Source organism: Ambystoma mexicanum, chromosome 6q (genome assembly GCF_040938575.1).
Source record: "Ambystoma mexicanum isolate Mex_15411 chromosome 6q, UKY_AmexF1_1, whole genome shotgun sequence".
Taxonomy (NCBI): Eukaryota; Metazoa; Chordata; class Amphibia; order Caudata; family Ambystomatidae; genus Ambystoma; species Ambystoma mexicanum.
This window is the reverse complement of record NC_090937.1, coordinates 404403688-404424330: the sequence shown is the minus strand read 5'-3', so window position 1 is coordinate 404424330 and position 20643 is coordinate 404403688. Positions and strand designations below refer to the sequence as shown.

The 20643-nt window shown below is 49.7% G+C and overlaps 1 protein-coding gene across 2 annotated transcripts in view; it reads right to left on the bottom strand.

Annotated features, from left to right (window-relative positions):
- Positions 1-20643, bottom strand: part of LPAR1 (lysophosphatidic acid receptor 1) — a 294717-nt gene that overhangs the window by 103955 nt on the left and 170119 nt on the right. The gene's annotated exons all lie outside the window — the stretch shown is intronic.

Here is a 20643-nt window from a genome sequence, read left to right as displayed (position 1 = left end):
GGAATCTTAAAGGTTCAAACATGGTAATTAGCATAATGATGACATAACAGGAAATAACGTCACATCACCTTGACCCGATGAAATGATAGGACATGACATCACAGGAAATCTGATGTGAACTTTGACCTTATGACATCACAGGAAGTGACATGGCTTTGAAGAGATCACAGGAAACGACTGCCTGGTGTGGCCTATCCAGATACTCTGACCCATTTTTAGAAAGAAATGTACCAAATAACTGAGCTGTGCACACTGTGGCCAGCCTCTTCCTCATTAACACAGGTTTCCCCCTTCAAACATATCCATAACACGACTGATGTAATTGACACTTCACCATCCATGCCAGCCTTTTCTTCATCCAAGCTTCTTAAAGTGGACAAGAGGTGGAGGAAGGGGGCTTGAGGGAAGCACACATGATGAAAGGGGCCCATTACACCCCAGCCTCTCCATAGAGCCAGCAGTGGCAGGAACACAGGCATCAGTCCCTCACACAAAAAAATAAAATTTTAAAAAAAAATATGCACTATATGGCATACACAAAATGACAGGCCGCAGAAACATAAAACAATCCATTTAACTGTAAGAAAAGAGCGACGGGTGCGTCACATTAGTCTCTGCAAACACAACCCCTTTTATCTAGCTTCAGCCTTGTACGATACAACTAATAATGTGATTATCTTAGGTACACCAGCAGTACATTAGAAGACTAAGTTTAGGACATAATGCTTTGGGGCCATGGCAATAGAATTGGGCGGTATACAACTATTACAAAACCGAATAGTCAGTTTGTTTTACTGCACACAATTCCCACCATAAAGTCACAAAGGTGCCACTGTTGCACAATCAGACAGTTTCAAATTAAATGACACACCTTAGGTCTGTCCAGCATTCACCCCTGGTGACAACAGAGCAGAGCCAACATCCATGTAAAATGTGCCAGGGGGTTGTGGAATGCCACTGCAGCACACAACAACTGCCAGGTCGAGCTTCTTAAAGTGGCGAAGAGGTGGTTCTTCTCTCCTGCTAAGTGAATGGGGGATGGGGGTTCGAGGGAAGCACAGTGATGAAGGGGAAGGGGACCCATTACACCCTGGCCTCTCCATAGAGACGGTAGTGGCAAGAACACAGCAGAAACGTCGGTCCCTCACTCAAAAAACAGCATTAGTTGCTGTGGCGAGTACACAGCACTGACCAGGCCCTTGCTGACTGAACCAGGAGCAATGAGATGTGAGAGTCCAGGCGAGGATGGGTCCATGATTAGTGCGCTGCAAGGGCTGCTGCTGGACGAGACATTGCTGTCTTTGTGGGGTGCCAGGAGATGGGCACACATTTTCAGAGTTTTATTATGGCACAGACCTTACTGCTGTGTCCGATTGTGAGGGCTGACTTTTTTCTCCGGGGTGAGCTGTGGCCATACAGTGGCCTTACGGGACAGACTTCTTCACCAGACACACATGTCAACTGACAACAGTCTTAAACATGTACGCATAGCACAGCATAAAACGCCAAGAATATACATAATAGAAATATACAGTGACAACTGAGTAAACACTGAGGGGGTGTTCCAACCCCCACACCCTCCCTGAAGCTATGTGCAGTGTAGATGAACTATTCTCAACGTAAAGGGAAGTGTTAGCGGCATGAACAGTAGTCCCTGCTGAGCAGATTTGGTAACTGGCTCCTATCCTAAGCCCCTGCTTCCCTGCAATGTTTGTGATTTCTCAAAGACCATTAAAAATGCAGTACTTGCTAGCAGGACACTTCTCAGTTCAGTGTGTGTACGATGGATGAATAGAAATCCATAGATCCCACATGACAACCTGCCACACCTCCTGACTCATGCTATGCTCCCCCCAGAAACTTTTCATTACAAAATCCTTTGCTAGCACGACACTCATTGCGGCTGTCATCATTTATGACTGGTTCACTTCATGTCTTAGTTGTGTCCACTTTTGGTACTTGCAACCATCAACCGTTTATCAGTCAGTGTACAGAGTGGAATAGAGCTACTAAGAGGCTCGCCCTTTTCTAACTTTATGAGCCGCACAGCTTTAAATGGACCGTCATTTTGAGTCTATGTCTTCCGTTACAATTACATTGTTACGGTCGCTTATTGACCAAATTATTGATATTTTTAGACCATACAGAAACACTTAAAAAATAAATACAGACCCATGGGAAAAACAACAAACTCTAGCTTATGCAAATGCATGGGATACAATCACACACATGCAGACACATACACAAAGGCGCACCGTAAACCAAAATAAAGTCGAATGCACACAAACGTGAACGTCAAAATACACGCATGCAGAGAAAAACAAACACGCAAGCTCACACAGTAACCAATGCTAGCCCGGCATACTCAAAACGCACACTATAACAACCCTATGACGAGAATGCATTAAAAAAACACAAATGGAAAAAGGACGGAAGACAAAACCCCAATTCAAAATGAAGTTGAAATCACAAATAACCAACAATGCACAAATTCAAAGCATACAACGGCACATACAGATTCATACAATAAGATCCAAAACATGGACACAAACAAGTTTAAAAGTAGCTACCTTATGACAACCAGAGAGTGGAGTCTACACCTGGCTGGCAATGAGCTACCTGAGAGGCACGAGATCTCACGCTGGCTCCGACACTAGACCAGGGGCATGCAGGGCTCCTATGTCTGTTTCAACAGGCCTGGCCAGGCCACCCCTGTCATCAATCAAAATGATGAGATGGGCCATTAACAAGGCCCTTGGATGCTGCTGTGCTCTGCTCTCTGTGCCTCAGGCCGACAGGCCTGAAAATCCATAGTGCTGTCAGGAAAGCCTAGGTAGGCGGTAGGACTGCTTAAAAAGCAGTATCCTACCTCCTAAATCAATAGGGGTGGCAAGTATGGAAAGGGCTGCAACAGAACACGTCAGAAAACGTGTTTTCGACCCAACGCTTCCTTGACCTTTCACCTCACTGTGAGGACACTTAAGCCCCGGATCAAAAACACGTCGTTATCCAATAAGTGACACATTTTCCACTGGATTGCTGCCTCCTGCCCAGGGCTGCCGCCCTTCTTCCAGCATCCCCCTACCAACACGGTGATACGAGTTCAAACGCTGGTTAGTTTCATGAACAAAAAGCTGGCAACGTGTGCTTTGCAAAGCTATCGGATTCATACAAAGAAAGCTTTCTTCCAGATTGCCACTCGGAAAATGTAAGACTAGGCAGGAAATAATATAGCGTGCCGGTATGCTACCTCGACTCTGGAATAAAAAAAAACCTATTAAGTAGCCTTCGAAGTAACCCATAGTTACCCAATAGAATTAATATCCTGCAAGCAGTGGTGATGGAGTTGGAACAAATAACCTCCCCCCCTCCCAGCAAAAAAAAGAAATGCTCCCCTTCTTAAATTCAGTGCCAACTTGGTTTCCTAAAAGCAGCCGCTCTACCCAAGAAATTATTTGACCTTGGAAAAGAAAAGGGCCTCAATTCACTCTTTCAATGCTGTCGGGAATGTGGCCCAGTGCAAGGGTGGGGGAGGGGGGCGATGGGCTGAGGGCCGTTGCCAGTGACATTTAACAGAATCCAGTGGAGTGTGGGGGGCAGCCAGCAAGCGACAAACCATGAGTGAAACCTTAGAGGAAATTGTCAAATTGTCAATTATTACCATTTTCTAAATAAACATCTAATTTTCAGCCTCATGTGTGGCTGCAGCCATGAGTTTCCCTCAACAATATATGGATTACGATATCCTCACCCTTCCTAGGGAGGATTCCAGTTAACCCATGATACTTCCCATTCATTACTTTTTGGATGTTATCACTCATTATTGTGAGGAATTCAACTATCCACACGGTGAAATTTTAAAAGAAATTGAATGATGGTAGATGAACCTCCAGAAAATGTGTGGGACTAGTCTGCACACATTTGCTTCTGCTCACTGCACAACACGACATACACATAGGGAAGTGACAGTCTCTCTGAACCAAACCCCAGACAAGGCCAAGGCCGGAAAATTGCCTTTGCACTCGAGATCAGAAGGCAGTTCTCGTGCATGGGCGTGTTCAAGTTGCATGGCTATATACAATACTCCAGTCTGTCGTCACCATTCAATCGCCAGCTCTTACCATAGGTGGAAGGTAACCAACCGTACATGGTTTTGAAGAGTCTCATTTCACTATACAACAACCTCGAGCTGGGTGTTCCCCGACTGTCTTGACGCAATTAAAAAAAAAAAAAGAAACATTCCTGTAACAGCGCCTCGATGCCTGCGGGCCGTGTGACCGCTTTAAAAATGTACTAAATAAATATCCCCTGGCCTATAGAAAAATGTTGACATCAATAATCCAGAAAACTATACTCATTTTCCCATGGCCAGAGTTCAAGCCTACTTTGGTGGTGTTCCCGGGGCAACACGGCTTCCATGTAAAAAAAGAGTTGACTGGAAGAACATAATGAGCAAGGTCATAATACTCTAGTGCCGGAGTGAAATACCTGTAACGAAGCAATGCTGCACCCTGGCGACGGGGATACAACCGGACCGCGATTGAGATGCCCAATGTGCCCTGCTCCCGACTCTACGAACACAGCGCTGTTAAATCATCATGTCCAGATTCAATACTGCAGTGACCAGGTTCCAGGCATGCAGAGAAGTTACCAACGTGGCAAATATGGTCTCCTGGTTCCCTATTCTGCAATGTTATGCTTTAGTGGATCAGAAACAGATGTACACAACTCATTTGAAAAGATAGCAATGTTCAGGGGCGTGCTCCGTGTCGTACTTCAGGAATAAAAGAATGAGCATCCTGGGAGGAAAGAACAGCTAATTACACTCGAGTGAAGACTCAGCAGGCTGGGAGCAACATCATTCAAGTCAGAGCAAACACCCCACATCCGGACATTATTAAGTTACATATGGCCCGAGCAGCATATTGCAGAGAAGATGGTCAGAAGGGACATGAGCAAAGCGAGTCCACTCACCCAGTCCTGTGGACCAAAAGTGTGAACCGTTTAAACAGTCGGCAACATTTACCAAAACATCTGCAGTAGGAAAAAGAAGCCAGCATACGTCCACTCATGCGTAAACAGCATGAGCCTTATTATTAACACATTCATTTAAAATGTGCCTTTATTTGCATAAGCATTTCAAGTACCACAGAGTTTAGCATTGAGAGAATACAGTACAAGGAGAGTTCCAGGTTTAACATTTTCCGTACAGAAAGGCGCCAACTGCTTTAAAATGACCTGCAATCCCCTTTGCTTCCCAGGACGTGCAGGCTTAACGTTCATAGTGCCTTGAATGGAACCCAGCACGACCTCCACTTGCCCAAGTGGGGAGATTGGGACCCTTTGGAGGGGAGCACTATGCAACCCTCTCCCTCGGGATATTATGTCTGATGCACTGTATTATAATAATAAATACATGAAGAGAGTTGAATGAACCTGTGTACAGTCTGTTGATTCCCAGTTCAATCAACGGACATTACACTCACTACAAACATCCCGAAGTATACTGGATCTCTGAGGAAGATCTAGAAGGTCACTTGCATTGATCATTGCATTAGATCTCCAGGGAAGGTAGCATGACAGGAACACAGAACAAACTGACTAATAACGTTTTTTGACATCAAGGAGCCAGACTTGTCCTAATGGACCGTATTTGCCTTCAGTTACCAAAAACGTCCACCTTCACACAGTCTAGAACCGATTATAGTACTTTTGGCTCAGGTTTGGCTGTCACAGATTTAACATTCTGGAGTTGGACCTGGGGAACATCACAGAGATACAGAGGCAAACAACCCACCAATCCTCTCGGATTGACTGAGCACACAACAAAGCCAATCATGCATCCAGCCTTACATTGTGTACTAACTTACAATCCTCCAAATCAACACAACACTTTACGCCATATCCCCATCCACCCTTTTCAAGAACTATGGTCCACCTAACAGGGCTGACCTGCACTCCTGCCATCACATAATATTACCTCCCTGCTGCATGTGTCCCTTCCTCGCTCCCTGAGATTGTAGCCTCTATTTCTTGCTTTGCCATGCTTTACCTTGCTCATTCTTTCATCCAGCATACCAAGGAGGATACCCCTGGCTGGGCCATAGTACACCACTCCATGCACAATCCTAGGCTCGCTGAAATAACTACACCAGCGATTTTGCACAGCATTAAAGCATATGAATCAAAATTATAATAGGCTATGTTATTAGCATAATCAATTCCAGGATTGCTTAAATTATCTTTTTTCTAGTTTTCAGGAGCTGGAATATAGAAGTAGACTAGCGATCAGTGTGTTTTGATGCATGCCAATAGCCTGAGCTTTTTTTATTTTTAATATAAAATGATTATGGGAAATGGGTCCCAGGAAGCAATAGCTGCAAATTCAATTCCAATGTTATAATGCTCCCACCAGAAAACTACACTGCAAACAGGTAACTCTGCTGAGCTCTCTGGTGACAACCCTCAGCAGTCTGGCAACATAGCAATTACTGAATGACATGCATTCCTCCCAATAGAACCCAAAGTATCAACAAACAGGGACTGCCTTTAACCGAAGGCAAGGGAAAAGAAAAGGAAATCAAAGGGGAAAGGAAAGGGGAAAGAAGTTTCAGTTTAGCCTAAAGTGAAAATTAGCAGTGGCAGGTTTTCTGATCCGTCTCACACTATGTTACAGATCCTGTCTTTGTAGATTTGTGATGGGTATGTCGGTATTCACAACAAAACTAAGTTCACTCCTTGTCACTCTTGTGCTGCTCGGAGTTGCAGACTTGGGTAGGCTGTAGGTCTGTTGCATCGTGTATGCTCTCACTCTTCACTCACCCCCGTGGGGTGTGGTCGATATCTCAGCCCCCAATTGGCCACAGACCTGCTCAGCGTGGTTCCATCTGTCTCTTCTCAGCCCAGGTGGGCTGCAGGATTGTTCAGCCCTGGTTGGTGTGTTTCACTCACTTGCTCGGGGTGTCTTGGCTTTTTAGCCCCAGGTGGACTACAGGCTTTTTCAGACCCGATGTGTGCATTTCTCTATCTGGATCAGGTTGTCTTCAGCTTCTGAGCTTTAGGTGGGCTGGCTTGCGGGCCCATTCTACCAGGGGTGTGGTGGCATCTACTGCCCTGCAGAGGGGTGTTCCTATTCGTAACATCTGTGATGCAGCCACCTGGGCTTCTGTACATACTTTTGTACGTCACTATTCCCTCAATTCCATCCGAGGACAGGATCTGGCCTTTGGCAAGGCAGCCGTTTATTCCGCAATTTGATTGGGCATGCTAAATTTGTATTCTAAATTCTTTCCCCACCTCCTTGATTTGGTACTGCTTTGGGAGTCTGTCAAAGATATGGAATACGTCGGAGGACCCAATCCCCTCGAAGAACAAGTTACTCTTACCTGGTAACGTTCTTCGATGGGATGGCCCGACGACATATTCCATATCGTTCCCTCCCTACCTTCCCCCCTGCAGAATTTCTTATGCGATAGCAGCTTACGTTTCCGCAAGGCCTTGTGTGTCGGACTGGCAGAAGACTAGTGTCACAGGTTCTGGGGGAAAAAACTACAACTGAGGCTACGGACGTTGTGCGTCCTATTTATCACATCGGATGACGTCGGCCGTCGGAGGAGGTCCTCGGGGACGGCTCATCGACGCAGGATGCAGACGCCAAACATTTTCCGAAGCAGCACAGCTGTGGTGATTACTGTCAAAGATATGGAATACATCGTCGGACCATCCCATCGAAAGAAGGTTACCAGGTAAGAGAGTAACTTGTTCTTCTTAACACAGCCTGTCGTCCATTTTCTACCAATGGCCGCCCTAAACGTTATGTCTTTTTCTTTTTAGCAAGTTTCTATTTGCCTTTTCCTCCTTATGTTATGGCATATTTACAGTTATTGGTCAGGGAGTTACTTTATCTTCTTATATTCACGATTACTTCATCTTTAGGAATATGATTCTTAGTGCTTCAGTTACATAGTAAATCTTAAGTATTTTCACATCTTTTCACCAAAGATTCATACATCCTCTTTATGAAATCATTCTGTTGTCATCAGAATTTATGTTGAGTTTGTCCATATTACCCATAGCCGCATTCTGGCATCTTGGCAGTGGACCTCCTTCCTATTAGCATCCTTCCACTGCCTCAGCGTGAGGGTACGTTCTGAATGGCTACCTGAGTGCATATCTCCTTTCATACAGTCGACGCTGTATAGGAATGTTGCATGAATTCATGCATGGGTTCCCAATTGTAGCTCTTTGTCTGCTATTCCAATAGGACAGTGGTGAGGGGGCGGGGACCAGAGAAGAGGCATCCACCCGCTCCTCTACACCACCTATCAGCAAAACTATTCTATTTCAGTATAGATGGTGAGAAATGGCATATGAGGAGGGAGACGCAGCTTGTAGGTGTTGTTTGGTCATTTGCCCACCCATTGACTGACTGCCAGTGGGCATGCTAATCCCTATGGCCATTCCCACCCAGTTCCTGCCCAAAACACCTCCTCACGGGAACTCTTTCAGCTAGCTTTAATCGAGCCTTCTCATCAAACTTTGCAATTGAAATGCCTGCGAGTGTTTTTTCAAAGAGTCTTAGAGTTAATTACTTTATTGGAGTTGTAAATGCGCTAATGGTGTAACAATATATATATTAACCAGGTCTGCCTTCAGCCACTCTCTTAATAAGCACAATGCACGTCCTTCACTTAAGTCCTTTTAAAAACAAGAATTGTGAATTGTTTTGGCTTAAGTGCAAGTATTGCACATTTGCCTGGCATGCCTTTCTCATGCCTACACAAAAGCCAAACTGCTGGCATTCCCAATGCTTGTTTTCTTCTGTATTGTTGTATCACATGAAGTGTTCTGCTGGCAGGGCTTCTGCAGACAGGTAACCATGCAGAGAACATGGTGGGCACATATCAAGTGCTCCACTAGGAATTCCGCTGCTTTGGCAAAGGCAGAGACCCAGCCTAGCAGGGGCTGCTGAGGCAGGAAGCGAGCAAGCAAACAACCCGAAGTTCAAGCGGTAACACTCGGAGATAGCCAAAATAATCCAACGAGACAAAGTCGGTTTCGTCACAGCTTGTCCCAAACGCTTTCCAGCATAACCAATGAAGAGTTGATCGTCCACTCTGACCCGGGACATGCGTGAAATATAAAAGCTTAGCGCTCTCCTAGGATCAAGCCTATGGAGCCTCTCCTCTTCCTTACCAGGATGTGGAGGAGGATAGACTGCCGGAAGAACAACCTTCTGGCCCAAATGAAATTCCGAAACCACCTTCAGAAGAAAGGAAGGATGAACTCTAAGGACAACCCGGTCCTTATGAAACACAGTGAAGGGTGGCTTAACTGAAAGTGCCTGCAACTCACTCACTCTGCGAGCGGATGTAACCGCAACCAAAAACACAGTTTTCAGAGTTAACAGTCTCAAAGGGCAAGAATGCAAAGGCTCAAATGGAGCACCCATAAGAAACTTAAGAACAAGATTCAAATCTGTTCCCAACCTGGCACCAGAAAATGTGACGAGGAAACATTAGTGAGCCCTTTCAAAAACTGAGAAATTAAAGTAATCTTAAAATAGGAACATTCTTCTGACGAGCGCTTAAATATGGACAGCGCCGCCAGGTAACCTTTAATGGTCCCCACTTGCAAGCCCCTGTGGGCCAAAGAAAGCAAAAAAGACAGAACCATGGGAATGTCTCATTTAAAAGGATCCACATTCTTAACTCTGCACCAGTCGCAGAATTTACGCCAACGGTACAGAGACTTTGTTGCCGGCTGTCTGGCTGAGAGCAACACCTCCAACACGTCTTCAGGGAGGTCCCAATTCTTATCCCTCAACCTTTCAGAAGCCAAGCGTGAAGGTTGAGGGATCGGACCTCTGGATGGAGAACCTGACCACCCTCCTGTGAGAGCAGACCGTCTCGGTAGGGGAGACTACGTGGAGGGCAGATGGACAAGTCGAGAAGGTCCGGGTACCACATCCTCCGGGCCCACGTCGGAGCAATGAGGATCATCCGGGAACCAAACCTGCGTAACCTCCGCAGTACTTGCGGGATGACGGGGACTGGAGGAAACGCGTACAGCAGTGGGAATGACCACTCCACCATCAACGCGTCTCCCACGGCTCCTTTTGGAGGAAATTCCCACGAGCAGAACCTTTCGCACTTCCGGTTGAAACTGGAGGCGAAGAGATCCACTTGAGGGGTCCCCCAAAGGGCGAAGATCTCCAGGAGAATCTCCTGAGCCAGCTCCCACTCATGAGAGATCGTGCTCTGCCTGCTCAGAGCGTCCACCGTCTCGTTGTCGTCTCCGGCCAGATGAACAGCCGAGATCGAAACTTCCTGCTGGATGGCCCAGAACTCGAGCTGCATCGCCTCCCTGCACAGAGGAAGTGACCCTGCCCCCCCCCTTTTTGTTGAGGTAGTGCATGGCCACCGTGTTGTCTGTTAGATTCAGGACACTTTCCTCGCACAGTCGGCAGAAAAGCCTTCAGGGCTAACCTGACGGCCCTCAGCTCCAACAGATTGATATGGAGTCTGAACTCCGACTGAGACCAACGACCGCAAACTGTCAACTTGTTGGCATGAGCTCCCCATCCCGTGAGGGATCCGTCCGTCACGATCGTCCCCTCCGGCCAGGGCAGCCAAAATGGGGCCCCCTTCATCAGATTGCCTTCGACGGCACACCGCAGAAGGTCCTGGGCGACCGAGGGCAGCACCTGAACAGGGTCTGACATCCTGCCGGAGGACCGAGACCACTGGAGCTTGAGTGCCCATTGCAAAGATCTCATCCGCAACCTGGCCTCTGGCACCAGAAGAATACAGGATGCCATGAGGCCGAGCGGTCCAAAGAACTCGGACGCTGGGAGAGTCTGGGCAAGTTGAAACTTGTGCACCATCTGCTGAATGTGACGAGCCCTCAACTGGGTAGGAAAAAACAGCCCCGGAGATGTGTCGAGCACTGCTACGATGTACTGGAGCCGCTGTGTTGGCATCAAATGGGACTTCTTTAAATTGAGGGAGAAGCCCAGCTTGTGAAGGGTGTGGCAGGTGACGGACAGATGATCCAGGACTTGCTCGGGAGAGCTCCCCCTGATCAACCAATCGTCCAGGTAGGGGTAGAAGTGAATCCCCCCCTTTCCTGAGATGCGCTGCCACCACCACCATGAGCTTGGTGAAAACGCTCGGGGCGGAGGTCAATCCGAACGGCAGGACCCGAAACTGAAAGTGCGAGTCGCCAACCGCGAACCTCAGGTACTTCTTGTGCTTGGGATGGATCGGCACATGGAAGTAAGCGTCCTTGAGGTCGAGAGACATCAACCAGTCCTGAGGTTGAAGGGCCTGGAGGACTTGAGAGAGAGTAACCATCTTGAACTTGTCCTTCCTGAGGAGTTTGTTCAAACCGCGCAAGTCCATGATGGGTCTCAATCCTCCCCCCCCCCCCATCTTTCTTCGAAATCAAAAAATAAGGGGAATACCATCCCTTGTTCCTCTCCGCTATAGGCACCAGTTCTATGGCGCCTTTCTCCAGCAGTGCTTGAATTTCCTGCGCAAGGAGCGGATCCAGACTCTTCAAAGAGAGGTTCCCAGGTGTATTGTCGTGAGGACTCTGCCGAAAGGGAAGACAGTAGCCGTGGGCTATGATCTCTAGAACCCACACATCTGAAGTAATGACACGCCACTCTACAAGATGCTGCGCCAGCCTTCCCCCAACCGGCGAACCATGGGACCTGGCCTCAAGACTGAGTGCTAGCGGCTGCGGCGTTGCCTGAGGGCAAAGAGGCAAATCCCCGAGCGGCCTTGGCACCTCGAGTACTCTGTTTTCCACCTCTGGCACTCTTACGGTAGCCGCTTTGACCGGCAGCTCCTCTCGCTTTACTGAAGGATGAGTAATAGCGAAAGGAACCTCCCCTCCATTTTTGTCCCCTAGGAGGAAAAGGCAGAGTTTGTCAAACTGCAGCGCCCAACGACTTTGCTGCAGCTTTGGAGGTCTACAACCTCTCAAGGCTCTCGTCAGCCTTGCTGCCAAAAAGATGTTCACCATCAAAGGGCATGTTGAGGAGCCGGGACTGCACATCAGGAGCGAACCCCGACTTCCGTAACCACGCAAACGTGCGTATTACGGTGCTCACCGCCATGGACCAGCTGAGACAATCTGTCAAGTCCAAACCCGACTGAACGGCCTCACACATGGCATCCTTGCCATCCTGAACAATAGCAAGGAAACCATCCCGTTCGTCCCCTTCGGGAATATGTTCAGCCACTAATGCAACACAGTTCCACAGAGTGTGTGTGAAACGAGACAAGGAACATACGGAGTTGGCCGCCTGAAGCGCCATACCCCCTGAAGAAAACACTTTCTTCGCCCAGCCATCAAAACGTTTGTCGTCCCTATCCGGAGGGATGGTAGGATATGATGCCTGCTTTGCCGGGGCCGTAGCCACCTGCACCACCAAACTCTCCAGAGTGGGGTGCCTGGACAAGTAGCAGGGGTCGCTACTGGCTGGACGGTATTTTCACGACAAAGACTTGCCCACTGCAGGGAGACTCTCCGGAGCAGTCCAAGCCACTGCCACCCTTCTCTGCAGAGCCATATGAAATGGCAGTACCGGGTCAGTGGGGGGGACCAAGATCAAGGATGTCCATGAGATCATCCTGAACAAACTCCCCTGGGGGAGCCGACCATCCCAAGTACTCGGTGACCCGAGACATAAGGCGCCGGTACGAAGAATCGGCATGAGTGCCAGGCTCAGGCCTACAAAACTCCACCTCCGGAGAGGTGTCCAGTCCACTGGCATCATGCAGTGACTGCCTGTGATGCTGGAAATGCATCTGAGGGACAGGGCCTCTGAATCCTTGTCCTTTTTCTGTTTTTACCGTGTGTTCTGTTATGTTTTCTGCCCCGGAGTCCATGTGGGACTCCTGGCAGTGCAGCTCTCTCTTTTGGTTTGGTGAACAGACCCATGGGATACCCTTATGGCACCCATGGGTAGGGGTACAACCCTGTGCCCCTAGTGTATGTTTTTGGGCACCTGTGGGTGGCCCACAGAGCAGGGTATGGGCTGGTGGCAGCTCCATGCTGAATCTGCCAGGTGCCCTGAGTGTCCTCCATTTTGGGACACCCAGGCCCTGCCATTGGGATCAGTTGATTCCTGATAGAAACAAGATGGCCCCTGTGGCCTCTTGCTTTCTATTGCCTGTTGTCTTGTTTTTCCCAAAGTCCTGGGAAGCCCTGTCTCTGTCCCTTCCCCCTGACTGGCTGTTGGGTGGAAGTTCCATGTATGGTATTGTTGTGAAGGCCCAGCTAGACTGGCTGGAGCCTTCCCAGTGACTGTATGTTGTGGGTACCTCCTGTGGGTGGGACCTGGGTGAATGGAGTGTGTGACCAATATACACTTCTTGTTGTAGTTGTCTGGTTTCTGGCATGAGAGACAAAGACTGAGACAGCCCTGCCCGAAACTGGCCTGAATGCAGTGTGTAGTGTTGAATGGCTGGGTACTTGTCCCAATCCACATTCCTTGTTGTGAGTGTCTGGAAGGGAGGAGTGTGGCCTGAATGCACTGTGTGCCTGATTGGCTGACTGACTGCATGAATGCCCTGCAGTATGATTGGCTGCTGAGTGTGTGCCAGCAGCGTGGATGAGAGAGAGGATAGTATATCTGGGGACCTCTCACCACTGGAAAAGTGTTCAGTTCAGAAGCGTTCAGAAGCTGAGTCTCCACTCAAGAGTAACTGGAACTGCTGATCCTCGACGTCCAGCTGGAAGAAGAAGACTTGCTGTGGCATTTGCTTCGACCGATCCGAAGGCTGTCGAATTCGTCGAGGGCTGACCCGAGAGAGGACCTGGTAAGGCGCCCTCTTCCCGTGCTCCGAGGGACCATCGAGCACCGCTCCATCTTCGCCAAAGTGCCCTGGAAGACAGATCCTCGAAAGGCTGTCGACCCGAGACGGGACCGCCGAGGAGATCGAAGTGAAGCACCCGGACATCGACGCCGTCGAAGTCCATTGCCGTCGACCAGGGTTCGCAGGTTTGTGGAACCGCTGGAGGCCCGTCGAACTTGGGTTGCCCAGCCGTGGGAACCACTTGACGCCGTGCCGCAGACGACCGGAGCCGTCCGCTCCATTGCCTAAGAACATTCAATCGAAGGACTCTCTCGACCGCATCATCGACCGCTTATCCTGCCGGAGAAAGTCGAGGAAGACCAACGCGCCGAGGAGAAACCTGCCGGTGGGTTTCCCGCCACCCGATGACCTCAAAGACCCGGACGACTCGACGCCCTTGCTGGGCTCCCGTCTCTACAATCTTTGCGGTCCAGAACTATTGTCATCGAGGTGCCCCGCACACCTCCGCCTTGCAGGACGCCGACGCCCCGACGCCGACGAGCACCGCTCGGACGAAGCTGCCGCCTCTTCGACATCGTTCCACCTCGTTTGTCGACGGACGTTCGACGCCCCGTGCCTCCCGCTTGAAAGGGAAGGCATTCAAGAAGGGCCGTCGATTCCCCGTCGCCGAACAGCGAGTCCCTCGACGTTTGTCGACGCCTTTTCGAGGAACTCGACTCCACCAGGTACATTGGGGGGGTAAAAACATTATAGGGGAAAATAAGACTTGCAGAGCAATATATGGACTGGGCTGGTGCTATATCTTTCTTTACAGGTTGCCCAGGTGGGGGGATCTCCACACAGAACTGTGCCTAGTGGTAGGGGTCAGTAGTCTGCCTATTGCTCAACCATCTTATTTTCTCTCCTCTCTCTATTGCTGGTTTCACTCTATTGGTCTGTGTGACATTGTACAGTATTGTTCATGCACTTCAATGAGATCTAGGGTGGTACCACTTTAGGATTGTAAATATTTGTCATTGTAGATTTTGCCAGAGTACAAAGTGAGTTATCATGATGAATGTACATAACCTTAACTATTGATTATATAAAGACTGTGTTCTAACCAATACAGAGTGTGGATATTCCTTTGTGGGGGCTTGGGGATACACTGTACTTAAGAACCAGCCTGCATCACCTCCTGAGAAGCTAGGCCTTGATTGCTCGACCATTGCTACCCAATAGAGAATCTTGGCTGGGGTCTCCTGTGCCTCTCCTCCACCATATAGGGAGTGGGAGTACAGACACCCCCCACCGGTCGTTGAGATCCGTTCTCTCACACTGGTGGCAGCGGTGGGATGCTTATGGTTTTAAGAATCAGTGTATAACCGTGCCACTTACAAAGGATATTTGCCCTTTATTGAATTAAAGTTTAGTTGTGTACAAGGTAACTGCATTACAAACAATGGAGTCTATTGCGAATGGCAAATTAACTCGGATGAGCTTGGAGGCTCTCCAGAGTGCTTGTGAAGCTAGGGAGTTAGACTTCGTGGATAAGTCTAGGGCTGAGCTGATAGCTGCCCTGGTGGACTACCAGACTGATAGTGAAACTCTTGATGAGGGGGGGAATGCAACCAATGAGGGGTTTCTGCTGAATCTGTTTCTGGGAATACCGCCATTCCTGCTGCCTCTGTTCCAAACTCCAGCAATTCCTTAGAACTTGAGTTATTGAGGATGAAATTGGCCTTTGAATACCGCAAGTTGGAAATAGATGCTGAGCTTAAGAAAGAGGAGTTGGCTCAACAAGTTGCACTCAAAAATAAGGACCTTGAACTCAAGAGCCAGGACACTGAATGTCAGAGGATCCAGCTAGAGAAAGCTAGAGTGGAGACTTCAGCTAGATCCAGTGAGAGTGTCAGGTCCCCAGCCACCAAGTTTATGAAAGATTTGGTTGGTGTATTTGTGGAGGGTTCGGATATCCTCCAATGGATTGAAGCGTTTGAGATGGCTTGTGAGATTCATGATGTGGATAAGAGAGATTGGGCGAAGTGTTTGTTAAGCAGAGTGCCTCAAACCGGGTATGACTGTATTCTGAAGCTGAGTGTGGAAGAAAGGGGTCAGTACGAGTGTATGAAGTCTGCTTTGATTGCCAAGTTCGGCAAGACACCTACCCAATACCTTAGAAGGTTCAGGGATTTTAAGAAAAAGGAGAATATGTCTTGGGTTGACTGGGTGAGTGCTGCGCACATGAACATGATGGGGTGGATCGATGGATACAAGGTTAAGACTTTTGTTGAATTGTCCCACCTCTTGTTTTTTGAGCATTTCTCTGAAGCCTGTTCACCAGAGCTGCGTCAGTATGTGGCTGACCAGAACATTTTGGACCCCTTTAAGCTGGCTAGGTTGGCTGACAAGTGGGTCTCCCATCGGGTGTCCCCTAAGGACTCCAGTGGGAAGGACAAGGATAAAGAGAAGGGGGCCTCTCAGAAAGCTGAGGAGTCCCCCAAGCAGCCACAGTCGGGTAAACCAAAACCTTCCTCTCCTAAGACCCAAAAATCTAGTGGGGATAAGTCATCTGGGGGTGGGAATAAGAGTAGTGGTCCACCTGCTGCAAAGCAGGCTCCCAGTGGTTCCAGTACCGTACCCCGCACTCCTAGCGCTTGTTGGGACTGTGGAGCTCTGGATCACAAAAGGGGTGACCCCAAGTGTAAAGGTAAGGCACTTGGAGTACAGGCTGTCAGCCTGACCTACCCTTACCCCGTGTCTGAGGTGGAGGCCACTGTCCTCCCCTCCTCTGCCGGGATCACATTTGGTGCTCCGGTGGAGATTTCCTTAGTGTCCCTTGGGGCCTGGGACCAGTACGCGGAAGTACTGGCGACTATCCCACAGAACACCCGTAGGTTTTTGAGAAGTGTCCTCTTGAATGGCCAGCCTTCTACTGGTTTGAGAGACACTGAGGCAAGCATGACAGTGGTGGACAGGACCCTGCTCAGGCCAGAGGACTATGAAGGTGCTCCTCTGCAAACCACCAGGTTAGCTGGTGGGCCTCCCAAATTATCACCTGTAGCCTTAGTCACACTCATGATTGGAGACAAGACAGCGAAGCTTCCTGTCCTGGTTCAGGACAATGTCCCTGCTAACATTTTGTTAGGGAATGATCTAGTAGAGTTGGGGTTGATCTCGGATGGTCTTCCCATGACTGCTGCTGCCGTCACTAGATCACAGGTGACATCGGGTCTGGCTGTGGGTCAGATACCCGAGCCAAAGGCGAGGCCTAAGGCAAGAAGGAGGAAGACCAAGAAGGCCACCCCTGTGGAGGGAGCACCTTCTCTTCCTACCGCACCCATTGGGATCCATGCTCCGGACGGGCTGGGTCCAGTGGAAAACCCAAACTCAACTCCTTTGGGAGAAGAGGCAGAAGACTCTCCTGTGGGAGAGGTTCTTAACCCGGAGGATCATCCCGACCTTCAATGCTTGTTAGCTGAAAGGGGACCCTCCCGGGCGGACTTCTGTAAGGGACAGAGAGAGTGCCACTCTCTCGAGGGACTGAGGAAACAGGCCCTGGCCCAGGCACAAGGAGAGGTGCCTAGGAATTTCCGGATTTATTGGGAGGGTGAGCTCCTTGTTAGTGAGCCCACTAAGCCTGAACCTGGTGCCCGCAAGAGGTTGGTGGTACCCCAGGTTTACAGGCCCTTCCTACTGCAGTTGGCGCATGAGGTGCCCTTGGCTGGTCATCTTGGGACCAAGAAGACTAAGCAGAGGCTCTCTGCCCATTTCTACTGGCCACGGATGGGAGTAGAGGTGGAGTCCCACTGCAGGACCTGCCCAACTTGTCAGTTGTCTGGCAAGACTGGAGGCAGTGTCATTGCCCCACTGCAGCCGTTGCCAGTGGTTGGCACCCCATTTGAGAGGGTGGGCATCGACATCGTCGGTCCCCTTGACCCTCCCACTTCAGGTGGACATCGGTTCATCCTGGTCTTGGTAGATCATGCCACCAGGTACCCTGAGGCGATACCCCTTCGGACGGTCACGGCCAAGGTGGTTGCCCGGGCTCTCCTGGGCATTTTCACCCGTGTTGGATTCCCCAAGGAGGTTGTCTCTGACAGAGGATCCAACTTCATGTCGAGTTACATGAAAACCATGTGGAAAGAGTGCGGGGTAACCTACAAGTTCTCCACCTCTTACCACCCCCAGACCAATGGTCTGGTTGAGAGATTTAATAAAACTCTCAAGGGCATGCTAGGGGCTTTGGAAGAACCCCTAAGGAGAAAATGGGATCTCCTCCTGCCATGCCTGCTGTTTGCTTACAGGGAGGTACCGCAAGAGGGTGTTGGTTTCAGCCCCTTTGAGTTACTCTTTGGACATCCCGTAAGGGGGCCCCTCGCCTTGATCAGAGAAGGCTTGGAAGCCACCCCTCCGGGTCCCGCCAAGCAAGTGGGGGACTATGTGTTAGGCCTCAGACGGAGGATGACACAGATGATGGGTCAGGCAACAGCAAATCTCAAGGCCAGCCAGGAATTGAATAAGTACTGGCATGACCTTAAAGCCTCGCAAGTGGATTGGACTCCGGGACAGGAAATCCTTGTGATGGAGCCTACCAAGCCTAGGGCTTTGGCAGACAAGTGGACTGGACCCTTCAGGATCATCTCCAAGATGGGCGAAGTCAACTATCTGGTTGACATGGGAGCCCCTGGGGTAGCTCCTCAGCTATTCCATGTCAACAGGCTCAAGCCTTTCCACAGGCGAGCGGAAGTCTCATGTCTCTTGCTAGCTTCTGGGCAAGAAGAGGATGAGAGTGAGCCCCTTCCTGATTTGCTGCATAGCAACCCTCAGGATGGCTCAGTGGAGGGAGTACATCTCTCTCCAGATTTGACAACAGAGCAACAGAGGGCCTGTAGGGCTTTGCTCCAACAGTATGCCTCTCTGTTTTCACTGAAGCCAGGCCTTACACCGTGGTGTAAGCACGAAATTGACACTGGTGACAGTGTACCTGTCAAAAGCAGGTGCTACCGTATGTCAGATACCGTTAAGAACCACATCCAGGCTGAGGTCGCCAAGATGTTGGATCTGGGTGTTATTGAACCCTCAACCAGTCCCTGGTCCAGTCCAGTGGTCCTTGTCCCCAAGGCAAGTTCCCAGGCGGGTACCAAGGATTGGAGGTTCTGTGTGGACTACCGAGGAGTCAATGCCGTCACCAAGACTGATGCACACCCATTGCCCCGGGCTGATGAGCTCGTGGACACCATAGGTGCTGCCAAGTTTGTGAGCACCTTTGACCTTACCTCAGGCTATTGGCAAATAGCTCTGACGGACCATGCCAAGGAAAAGACGGCCTTCTCAACACCTGGGGGACTCTACCAGTTTAGAGTCATGCCTTTTGGGTTGAAGAATGCCCCTGCCACCTTCCAGAGATTGGTCAATCATGCGCTCAGTGGGCTGGAAGCCTTTTGTGTGGCTTACTTAGACGACATTGCCGTCTACAGTTCCACCTGGGAAGAGCATTTGACACATCTGGATAAGGTGTTGCAGGCCTTGAAAAGGGCTAACCTCACTATCAAGGCTACCAAGTGCCAGATAGCTCAGGGGAAAGTTACCTATCTTGGTCATGAGGTAGGAGGGGGTCAAATCCAACCTCTCGCCAGTAAAGTACAGGATGTACAGAACTGGGAGACTCCCACTACTCAAACCCAGGTGAGGGCCTTTTTGGGTCTCACTGGGTACTATCGCAATTTCATGGCAGACTATGGGACCATAGCTGCACCTCTGACAACTCTAACGTCACCCAAGCAGCCTAGGAAGGTTACTTGGACCGAAGACTGTCAGAGGGCCTTTGATGGCTTGAAAGAAAGTCTGTGTAGGGCACCTGTGTTGAGTGCGCCTGACTACAGCCGACCCTTTATCGTCCAGACGGATGCCTGCGACACTGGAATTGGAGCTGTCTTGTCCCAGTTAGATGACAAAGGGAGAGAACACCCTATCATATTCATCAGTAGACAACTCAAGGGTAGAGAACTTAGGTGGGCTACTGTTGAAAAGGAGTGTTTTAGTATAGTTTGGAGCCTAAGGCGTTTTAGGCCCTACCTTACGGGGTCTACCTTCAAGGTCCAAACAGATCATAAGCCCCTGAAGTGGCTTATGCAGATGAAGGGTGAGACCCCGAAATTGCTCAGGTGGTCCATTAGCCTGCAAGGGCTAGACTTCACCATAGAGCACAGACCAGGGAAGAGTCACGATAATGCAGATGGCCTTTCCAGAAGGTATGTTGACCGTCTGGATGAGGGTGTCTATCCCGTGGGAGATTAGACACCCTCCACCTCAGTCTGGGGGGGGGGCGACTGTGATGCTGGAAATGCATCTGAGGGACAGGGCCTCTGAATCCTTGTCCTTTTTCTGTTTTTACCGTGTGTTCTGTTATGTTTTCTGCCCCGGAGTCCATGTGGGACTCCTGGCAGTGCAGCTCTCTCTTTTGGTTTGGTGAACAGACCCATGGGATACCCTTATGGCACCCATGGGTAGGGGTACAACCCTGTGCCCCTAGTGTATGTTTTTGGGCACCTGTGGGTGGCCCACAGAGCAGGGTATGGGCTGGTGGCAGCTCCATGCTGAATCTGCCAGGTGCCCTGAGTGTCCTCCATTTTGGGACACCCAGGCCCTGCCATTGGGATCAGTTGATTCCTGATAGAAACAAGATGGCCCCTGTGGCCTCTTGCTTTCTATTGCCTGTTGTCTTGTTTTTCCCAAAGTCCTGGGAAGCCCTGTCTCTGTCCCTTCCCCCTGACTGGCTGTTGGGTGGAAGTTCCATGTATGGTATTGTTGTGAAGGCCCAGCTAGACTGGCT